Genomic DNA, 11,747 nt, shown 5'->3' with positions numbered 1-11,747 from the left:
CTCTTCAACCCGCGCCTTGTTACCCTGAAATATTTAAGATAAATCTTTGTCTCGTTGTGCTCCGACAACTCCCTCCATCTCAACCCGCGCCTTGCTATTCCAAAATTACAACGCGCGCGAAAACTCCCACCTCCTGTGAAATCCCGACACGCGAAATGCCCGTGATACCCCTAAACCGAAAGAACCACCTCAAATCGGTAGGGGTACTTTCGTAACTTACCCCACATTTCGGACAAGCGCGTCCCTAAGCCATGGTTCCCCACTCCCATCCCATCTGCCCACCCATTCATACACCGAGGCCGGGAAAACCCGCGAAGCCCCACACCCTCCTCCGTCCGCCACCCAGCCTGAGCCTCTTCCCCGACGACGTCGTCCACAGCAACACCTCGACGTCCCTCATCCACCGTACCGGATGAGGATCCATCATCGATCTGGTCGTCCCGCCGGTTCAGCCACCCCATCCTCCACCTCCAAGGAGCTGCCCCGACGTTCCCCTCGTCTTTCGCGCCACCTCCATTTCCACACCGTCGTCTTCACCTGCACCACCGGAAGAGCATCATCATCACCGTTTCCTCGGATGAAGCTGCGGCCTAATCGGCGCCACCAAAGAGGTTGTACACTAATCGCCGCATTTTCTTCTTGATTCGATCTCACGGTGCTGCCGGTGCTCGGTCCCGAGCCGACATGGCGCGGCTCCATCCACGGCGGCGCCGCCAGCCACTTCCTCCACGGCGTCGCTCCCTCAGCGGCGACGTCCACATCAGTAGGAGCTGCTACTACTTTAGCTCTCGCTCTCGCTGCTGCTCTGCTCTTGCTCTCGGTCCCCTGCCTGGTCTGCTCTTGCTCGCGCTGTTGCTCTCGCTCTTGCTCTTGCTTGCGATGCTGCTCTGATTTAGCTACACTTCAGTCGACTGAATCGACTTTTGGGTCAATCGATTTTCAGGGGGTGGGGGCGGGGGCTCGCCGGAGTTAAGGAAGAACCAGCCGCAGCAGGGAGGGGGGCTCGTCGGAGAGGTACCCCACTATCTATCTTAGGGTTCAGGGTGGGAGCGGTGGTCGCCGGCGGTGGCGGGGCGGTGGCGTGGGGATCGCCGGAGAAAAAGCTCGGCACGGGGGGGCCTAGAGGGATGGCCGGGGCGGTGGCGGACCGGCGGTGGGGAGTGTTTTCGGGGCGGGTGGCGGGAGGCGGCTGTTTGGCCGGTGGTGGCTGGCGGCTCAGGGGGCTGGAGGTTGAAGATGAACTGCAGGCCCTTGATTTCGTATCCAACAGCTGCAAAATCGACTGACCAGAGATGAAAAAGTCAGTCGACTGACGTGTAGCGTCACCTCTAGTGCGTTCAGTTTCGATAGTAAAATTCAGTTTTGACAGCAAAATTCAGTTTCGACAGTTAAGTTCAGTTTCGATAGTTAAATTCAGTTTCGACAGTTAAGTTCAGAGATGAGCGGCTGATGTATACATCTAGCACTTTGTGGTTATGTATTTTAAGTCATCTATTGGAGATGCTATTAGAATTCCACTCAGGTTAACGTTGTCTCTCTTGTCCTGCTTCAGCCTCGGCGTCGTACAACTCACCGGAGCTGGTCCAACGACAAAACCCTCCATCACAGCAGGGCAGTACCTCAGGCTCCATCTCCAGACGCCTAAGATCTTCTTCCCCTCCTTCGACAGCCAAGTCAGCCGGAGCATCCTCACCGGCCAACCCAATCACGCTGAGATCGACATGGCTTCGCCAAAGAGGTTGTACACTTCTTGTGGTTTGACTTAATCTCACCATGCTTCTTTGCATCATGTGATCTTCCAATTCTTGTGAACCAAACACCCAGATTGGCAGAAATCTTGTGTTTTTAAATTCTCTGTCTTGCACGTGCATTCGTATCCTATTCCTGTCTATTTCCTATCCCTGCATTGTTAGAATCCTCAAATTCAAACAAGCCCTTACACAATTACTTCTGTTACAGATATGTGTCAAAGAAAACCTTGTGTGGTTTGTCCTGCTCCTGCGGTGCTGTGTTCCACCCCAGCTCAGCTGCTCCAACGATGGAAGGGTTCACCACAGCAGGGATCTGCTCTCCAGACTGTCTTTCGTCGCCTCAGATCTTCTTCCCCGCCGCCGGCAGCCATGACAACTGCATTACCATCATCAACTGAGCAGATGACCTTGAGGACTACACGGGTCCGCAAGAGAGGTCACACTCTTCCGTGTCTGCTTACGTTATGCATCGCTTAATATGATGACATGCTACTTTATCGTCGTGTTCACCTATTAGACTCCGACTCAGGTCCAAACTTATGCTGAAACTTGAGGTTTTAAATGGTTGTGGGGTACATATTGGGGCAGCAATCAGTACTATATGTCTACTATCTAGTTAATCTCGGGTGTCTACTATGAGTTTCATGTTGGGTGCAAACAAATATTAAAGGTGCTATTATCTGTACTTTTTAACTAAAGCTATTACCTGCCTGCTATCATTTGTTTTGGGTCTATCCACAGTTTGCTACCATCACTCTGGATTTGTGCATGCACTCCTTACATAATCTCACAATGTTTTATTCCTATGCATGTCAGTTATTGTACACAATGGAACTGAACATGTAGAGCAAAAGAGACGAGCTTTGCGTGGCAATAAAATTTCATGCAGATGTCGCTCCATGGTGGGCGCAAAGGCAGCCCCCTCTCCACCCATTTCGAATCGTAATCAAGAGGAAGATAACTGTTCTGAGGGGGATTCAGAAGCAGAATACCACTCCTATTTACCCCATGAGATCTTCGCTCTAACTTGGCATGCTGATGTTGGTAATATCATGCATATGGTGCCTTGCATTGCTTACTGTATACATCAAAGATGTCATCTGCTTAGTTTAGACATGCTTTGTGTCAATGCCATCTGTTTAGTTTCTTTATCGTATATGTGAATCATGCAATGCCATCTTGTTTAGCCAGGCATCATATATGTGAATTTTGCAATGCCACCCTGGTTAGCTAGTCATCTTATATGTGAATTATATCATGACATCATTTTTTTATTACGTGTTAAAATTTTCAACAATTTTAGTACATTCAATTACTCTTCCTGTGCATCAGCCATCCGGCACGGTCATGGAAAAATCTGAGTGGAAACAAGGTCTTCAGAGCAGACAATGCTATCTGATGAAGCGCATGTCTTGCTGGTTACAGATAGCTCCTCAGAGGAGGATTCAGAGATAGATGACCAGTCCTATTCCCCCCCCCCCCCGAGGTGCATGCGCTAACTTGGCAGGGTTATGTTGCTCATATCGTGTGTATGGTATCTTGCATTGCTATGTCATTTGCTTAGTTTAGACATGCTTTGTGTGAATGCCACCTGTTTAGTGTCTAATTACCATATATGTGAATTATGCAATGCCATCTTGTTGCAAGACATTATATATGTGAATTATGCAATGCTATCTTGTTGCAAGGCATTATATATGTGAATTATGCAATGCCATGATGTTTAGCCAAGCGTCATATATGTGAATTATATCATGCCATCCTTTTTTTGTATTTGTCATTGCTTTTGTCGACAATGTTTGTATATTCAACTGCTCTTCCTATGCATCAGCCATTTGAATTGGTGATGGAGAAATCTGGAGTGAAAACAAGGTCTTCAGAGCAGACAATGCTACCTGGTGAAGCAGATATCTTGCTGGTTACAGATAGCTCTTCAGATGAGGATTCAGAGGCAGATGACCAGTCCTATTATCCCCCTGAGGTGTATGCTCAAACTTGGCAGGGTTATATTACTCATATCATGCATGTGTTGTATTGCAATGCTTAGTTTTTACATCATATACACGATATTGAATGCCATCTCCTTAGTTGACACATCATATATGTGATTGCCCTCTGCTCACTTCCTTAGTATATAAATCATATATTTGAATTATATCATGCCATGATGTTTAGATAGGCAGCATGTATCTGAATTATGGCATGCCAACCCATTTTCTAAAGACATAATATAGTTATATCATCTCATCCTGTTCACATAGTCATCATATATTTTGAATTGTTTCATTCTATCCGTGAATTATATCATGCCATCATGTTTCCATCGACGGCATGTTTGTGATTTATGGCATGCCAACCACTTTAATAGACACATCGTATAGTTATATCATGTCATCCTGTTTACATAGTCATCATATTTTGAAGTATGTCATTCTATCCTGTTTAGTTAGCCATCATACATGTGAAATTGTGTCATGCTATCCTGTTTAATTAGCCATCATATATGTGAAATTATGTCCTGCTATTCTGTTTGGTTAGACAACATAAATGTGAATTATTTCATGCCCTGTTTTCTTCCCTACTATCCATTGCACCTGTCTATCTTACAATGTCTGTACATTCAATTACTTTTCTTGTTTATTAGCCATTTCAATTGGAGGGGGTGATGGCAGTATCTGTGGGAGTAAAAACACAGTCTTCAGAAAAGATCGTGCTACCTGTCGATGGAGATAGAACCACGGTTGTACTTGCCCAAGAACCAACTGTTGGAAATATGCCCTAGAGGCAATAATAAATTGGTTATTATTATATTTCCTTGTTCATGATAATCATTTATTATCCATGCTAGAATTGTATTGATAGGAAACTCAGATACATGTGTGGATACATAGACAACACCATGTCCCTAGTAAGCCTCTAGTTGACTAGCTCGTTGATCAATAGATGGTTACGGTTTCCTGACCATGGACATTGGATGTCGTTGATAACGGGATCACATCATTAGGAGAATGATGTGATGGACAAGACCCAAACCTAAGCCTAGCACAAGATCGTGTAGTTCGTTTGCTAAGAGCTTTTCTAATGTCAAGTATCATTTCCTTAGACCATGAGATTGTGAGACTCCCGGATACCGTAGGAATGCTTTGGGTGTACCAAACGTCACAACGTAACTGGGTGGCTATAAAGGTGCACTACAGGTATCTCCGAAAGTGTCTGTTGGGTTGGCACGAATCGAGACTGGGATTTTTCACTCTGTGTAAACGGAGAGGTATCTCTGGGCCCACTCGGTAGGACATCATCATAATGTGCACAATGTGACCAAGGAGTTGATCACGGGATGATGTCTTACGGAACGAGTAAAGAGACTTGCCGGTAACGAGATTGAACAAGGTATCGGGATACCGACGATCGAATCTCGGGCAAGTAACATACCGATTGACAAAGGGAATTGTATACGGGATTGATTGAATCCCCGACATCGTGGTTCATCCGATGAGATCATCGTGGAACATGTGGGGGCCAACATGGGTATCCAGATCCCGCTCTTGGTTATTGACCGGAGAACGTCTCGGTCATGTCTGCATGGTTCCCGAGCCCGTAGGGTCTACACACTTAAGGTTCGATGACGCTAGGGTTATAGGGAATAGATATACGTGGTTACCGAATGTTGTTCGGAGTCCCGGATGAGATCCCGGACATCACGAGGAGTTCCGGAATGGTCCGGAGGTAAAGATTTATATATGGGAAGTCCTGTTTTGGTCACCGGAAAAGTTTCGGGTGCTATCGGTAACGTACCGGGACCACCGGGAGGGTCCCGGGGGTCCACCAAGTGGGGCCACCGGCCCCAGAGGGCTGCGTGGGCTAAGTGTGGGAAGGGACCAGCCCCTAGGTGGGCTGGTGCGCCTCCCACAAGGAGCCCAGGGCGCAGGGAAGGGAGAAGGGGGGAAACCCTAGGCTCAGATGGGCCTAAGGCCCACCTAGTGGTGCGCCCCCCTCTCTCCCCCTTCTGGCCGCCCCCTAGATGGATCTAGGGCTGGCCGCACCCCTTGGGGGGAAACCCTAGATGGGGTCACAGCCCCTCCCCCTCCCCTATATATAGTGGGGGTTTTGGGGCTGCCATAGACATGAGACTTTCTCTCTCTTTGGCGTAGCCCTACCCCTCTCCCTCCTCGTCTCTCGCAGTGCTTGGCGAAGCCCTGCTGGAGTGCCACGCTCCTCCATCACCACCATGCCGTTGTGCTGCTACTGGACGGAGTCTTCCCCAACCTCTCCCTCTCTCCTTGCTGGATCAAGGCGTGGGAGACGTCACCGGGCTGCACATGTGTTGAACGCGGAGGCGCCGTGGTTCGGCGCTTAGCTTGGAATCAACCGCGATCTGAATCGCTACGAGTACGACTCCTTCATCCGCGTTCTTGCAATGCTTCCGCATCGCGATCTACAATGGTATGTAGATGCACTCCCCTTCCCCTCGGTGCTAGATTACTCCATAGATTGATCTTGGTGATGCGTAGAAAATTTTGAATTTCTGCTACGTTCCCCAACAGTGGCATCATGAGCTAGGTCTATGCGTAGTTTCTATGCACGAGTAGAACACAAAGTAGTTGTGGGCGTCGATTTTGTCAATTTACTTGCGTTACTAGTCTTATCTTGATTCGGCGGCATCGTGGGATGAAGCGGCCCGGACCGACCTTACACGTACACTTACGTGAGACAGGTTCCACCGACTGACATGCACTAGTTGCATAAGGTGGCTAGCGGGTGTCTGTCTCTCCCACTTTAGTCGGATCGGATTCGATGAAAAGGGTCCTTATGAAGGGTAAATAGAAATTGGCATATCACGTTGTGGCTTTTACGTAGGTAAGAAACGTTCTTGCTAGAATCCCATAGCAGCCACGTAAAACATGCAACAACAATTAGAGGACGTCTAACTTGTTTTTGCAGGGTATGCTATGTGATGTGATATGGCCAAAAGGATGTGATGAATGATATATGTGATGTATGAGATTGATCATGTTCTTGTAATAGGAATCACGACTTGCATGTCGATGTATGACAACCGGCAGGAGCCATAGGAGTTGTCTTAATTTATTGTATGACCTGCGTGTCAATGAAAACGCCATGTAATTACTTTACTTTATTGCTAACCGTTAGCCATAGTAGTAGAAGTAATAGTTGGCGAGACAACTTCATGAAGACACAATGATGGAGATCATGATGATGGAGATCATGGTGTCATGCCGGTGACGAAGGTGATCATGCCACGCCTCGAAGATGGAGATCAAAAGGCGCAAGATGATATTGGCCATATCACGTCACTTTATGATTTGCATGTGATGTTTATCATGTTTACATCTTATTTGCTTAGAACGACGGTAGCATAAATAAGATGATCCCTCACTAAAATTTCAAGAGACGTGTTCCCCCTAACTGTGCACCGTTGCGAAGGTTCGTTGTTTCGAAGCACCACGTGATGATCGGGTGTGATAGATTCTAACGTTCGAATACAACGGGTGTTGACGAGCCTAGCATGTACAGACATGGCCTCGGAACACATGCGAAACACTTAGGTTGACTTGACGAGCCTAGCATGTACAGACATGGCCTCGGAACACAAGAGACCGAAAGGTCGAACATGAGTCGTATAGTAGATACGATCAACATGGAGATGTTCACCGATGATGACTAGTCCGTCTCACGTGATGATCGGACACGGCCTAGTTTGACTCGGATCATGTATCACTTAGATGACTAGAGGGATGTCTATCTGAGTGGGAGTTCATTAAATAATCAGATGAACTTAATTATCATGAACATAGTCAAAAGGTCTTTGCAAATTATGTCATAGCTTACGCTTTAGTTCTACTGTTTAAGATATGTTCCTAGAGAAAATTTAGTTGAAAGTTGGTAGTAGCAATTATGCGGACGGGGTCCGTAAACTGAGGATTGTCCTCATTGCTGCACAGAAGGCTTATGTCCTTAATGCACCGCTCGGTGTGCTGAACCTCAGCGTCGTCTGTAGATGTTGCGAAACATCTGACATACACGTTTTGATGACTACGTGATAGTTCAGTGCGTAATGCTAAAACGGTTTAGAATTGTGGCACCAAAGACGTTTTGAAACGTCGCAGAACATGTGAGATGTTCCGAAGACTGAAATTGGGATTTCAGACTAGTGCCCACGTCAAGAGGTATGAGACCTCTGACAAGTTTCTTAAGCCTGCAGACTAAGGGAGAAAAGCTCAATCGTTGAGCATGTGCTCAGATTGTCTGAGTGCCACAATCGCTTGAATCGAGTGGGAGTTAATCTTCCAGATGAGATAGTGATGGTTCTCCATAGTCACTGCCACCAAGCTATTAGAGCTTCGTGATGAACTATAACATATCAGGGATAGATATGATGATCCTTGAGCTATTCGCGATGTTTGACACCGCGAAAGTAGAAATCAAATAGGAGCATCAATTGTTGATGGTTAGTAAAACCACTAGTTTCTAGAAGGGCAAGGGCAAAAGGGATACTTCATGAAACAACAAATCATTTGCTGCTCTAGTGAAGAATCCCAAGGTTGAACCCAAACCCGAGACTAAGTGCTTCTGTAATGAGGGGAACGGTCACTGAAGCAGAACTACCCTAGATACTTGGTAGATGAGAAGGCAGACAAGGTCGACAGAAGTATATTGGATGTACATTATATGAATGTGTACTTTACTATTACTCCTAGCAGCACCAGGGTATTAGATACCGGTTCGGTTGCTAAGTGTTAGTAACTCGAAATAAAAGCTGCGGAATAAACGGAGACTAGCTAAAGGTGAGATGACGATATGTGTTGGAAGTGTTTCCAAGGTTGATGTGATCAAGCATCGCATGCTCCCTCTATCATCGAGATTGGTGTTAAACCTAAATAATTGTTATTTGGTGTTTGCGTTGAGCATAAACATGATTGGATTATGTTTATCGCAATACGGTTATTCATTTAAGGAGAATAATGGTTACTCTGTTTATTTGAATAATACCTTCAATGGTCTTGCACCTAAAATGAATCTCGATCGCAGTGATACACATGTTCGTGCCAAAAGAAATAAAATAGTAATGATAGTACCACATACTTGTGGCACTGCCATTTGAGTCATATTGGTATAGAACGCATGAAGAAGCTCCATGTAGATGGATCTTTGGACTCACTCGTTTTTGAAAAGATTGAGACATGCGAACCATGTCTATTGGTATATATGCGTGAAGAAACTCTATGCAGATGGATCGTTTGGACTCACTTGATTTTGAATCACTTGAGACATGCAAATCATACCACATGGGCAAGATGACTGAAAGGCCTCGTTTTCAGTAAGATGGAACAAGAGAGCAACTTGTTGGAAGTAATATTTTGATGTGTGCAGTCCAATGAGTGCTGAGGCATGCAGTGGATATCGTTATGTTCTTACTTCACAGATGATTTGAGTAGATGCTGAGTGTATTTACTTGATGAAACACAAGTCTGAATTATTGAAAGGTTCAAGTAATATCAGAGTGAAGTTGAAGATCGTCGTGACAAGAGGATAAAATGTCTATGATATGATCATAGAGATGTCTGAGTTACGAGTTTGGCACACAATTAAGACATTGTGGAAATTGTTTCACAATTAATACCGCCTGGAACACCACAATGTGATGGTGTGTCCGAACATCATAACTGCTCCCTATTGGGTATGGTGCATACCATGATGTCTCTTATCGAATTACCACTATCGTTTATGGGTTAGGCATTAGAGATAACCGCATTCACTTTAAAAGGGGCACCACACAATTCCGTTGAGACGACGCCGTTTAGAGAAACCTAAGTTGTCATTTCTTAAAAGTTTGGGGCTGCGATGCTTATGTGAAAAAGTTTCAGGCTGATAAGCTCGAACCCAAAGCGGATAAATGCATCTTCATAGAATACCCAAAACAGTTGGGTATACCTCCTATTTCAGATCTGGAAGCAAAAGTAATTGCTTCTAGAAACAAGTCCTTTCTCGAGGAAAAGTTTCTCTCGAAAGAATTGAGTGGGAGGATGGTGGAGACTTGATAAAGTTATTGAACCGTCACTTCAACTAGTGTGTAGCAGGGCACAGGAAGTTGTTCCTGTGGCACCTACACCAATTGAAGTGGAAGCTTATGATATTGATCATGAAACTTCGGATCAAGTCACTACCAAACCTCGTAGGACGACGAGGATGCGTGCTACTTCAGAGTGGTACGTGATCCTGTCTTAGATATCATGTTGTTAGACAATACTGAACCTACGAGCTATGGAGAAGCGATGGTGGGCCCATATTCTGACAAATGGTTAGAAGCCATGAAATCCGAGATAGGATCCATGTATCAGAACAAAGCATGGACTTTGGTGAACTTGCCCGATGATCGGCAAGCCATTGAGATAAATGGATCTTTAAGAAGAAGACGGACATGGACGGTAATGTTACCGTCTATGAAGCTCGACTTGTGGCAAAGAGTATTTTCACAAGTTCAAGGAGTTGACTATGATGAGATTTTCTCATCCGTAGCGATGCTTAAGTCCGTCGGAATCATGTTAGCATTAGCTGCATTTATGAAATCTGGCAGATGGATGTCAAAACAAGTTTCCTTACCAGTTTTTCGTAAGGACAGGTTGTATGTGATACAATCAGAAAGGTTTTGTCCATCCTAAGGATGCTAAAAGGTATGCTAGCTCCAGCGATCCTTCCATGGATTAGAGCAAGCATCTCGGAGTCAGAATATATGCTTTGATGGAGTTATCAAAGTTTTTGGGTTTATACAAATTTTGTTAGAAACTTGTATTTACAATAAAGTGAGTGGGAGCGCTACAACATTTCTGATAAGTATATGTGAATGACATATTGTTGATCCGAAATGATGTAAAATTTCTGGAAAGCATAAAGGGTGTTTGAAAGGAGTTTTTCAAAGGAAGACCTGGATAAAGCTGCTTACATATTGGGCATCAAGATCTATAGAGATAGATCAAGACGCCTGATGATGCTTTCAAAGAACGCACACCTTGACATGATTTTGAAAGAGTTCAAAATAGATCAGCAAAGAAGGAGTTCTTGGCTGTGTTACAAGGTGTGATTATTGAGTAAGACTCAAGACCTGACCACAGCAGAAGAGAGAGAAAGGACGAAGGTCGTCCCCTATGCTTTAGACGTAGGCTCGATAGTATGCTATGCTGTGTACCGCACATGAAGTGTGCCTTGCCATGAGTTGGTCAAGGGGTACAATAGTGATCCGGGAATGGATCACATGACAGCGGTCGAACTTATCCTTAGTATCTAGTGGACTAAGGAATTTTCTCGATTATGGAGGTGAAAAGGAGTTCGTCGTAAAGGGTTACGTCGATGCGAACTTTGACACTAATCCGGATGACTCTGAGTAGTAAACCGGATTCGTATAGTAGATCAGTTATTTGAAATGGCTCCAAGTAGCGCATGGTAGCATCCACAAGATGACATAGATATTCGTAAAGCACACACAGATCTGAAAGGTTCAGACCCGTTGACTAATAACCTCTCTCACAAGCATAACATGATCAAACCAGAACTCATTGAGTGTTAATCACATAGTGATGTGAACTAGATTGTTGACTCTAGTAAACTCTTTGGATGTTGGTCACATGGTGATGTGACCTGTGAGTGTTAATCACATGGTGATGTGAACTAGATTATTGACAATAGTGCAAGTGGGAGACTGTTGGAAATATGCCCTAGAGGCAATAATAAATTGGTTATTATTATATTTCCTTGTTCATGATAATCGTTTATTATCCATGCTAGAATTGTATTTATAGGAAACTCAGATACATGTGTGGATACATAGACAACACCATGTCCCTAGTAAGCCTCTAGTTGACTAGCTCGTTGATCAATAGATGGTTACGGTTTCCTGACCATGGACATTGGATGTCGTTGATAACGGGATCACATCATTAGGAGAATGATGTGATGGACAAGACCCAAACCTAAGCCTAG

Source organism: Aegilops tauschii, chromosome 5, assembly GCF_002575655.3.
Source record: "Aegilops tauschii subsp. strangulata cultivar AL8/78 chromosome 5, Aet v6.0, whole genome shotgun sequence".
NCBI classification, from domain to species: Eukaryota; Viridiplantae; Streptophyta; class Magnoliopsida; order Poales; family Poaceae; genus Aegilops; species Aegilops tauschii.
This window is presented reverse-complemented; position numbering follows the sequence as displayed.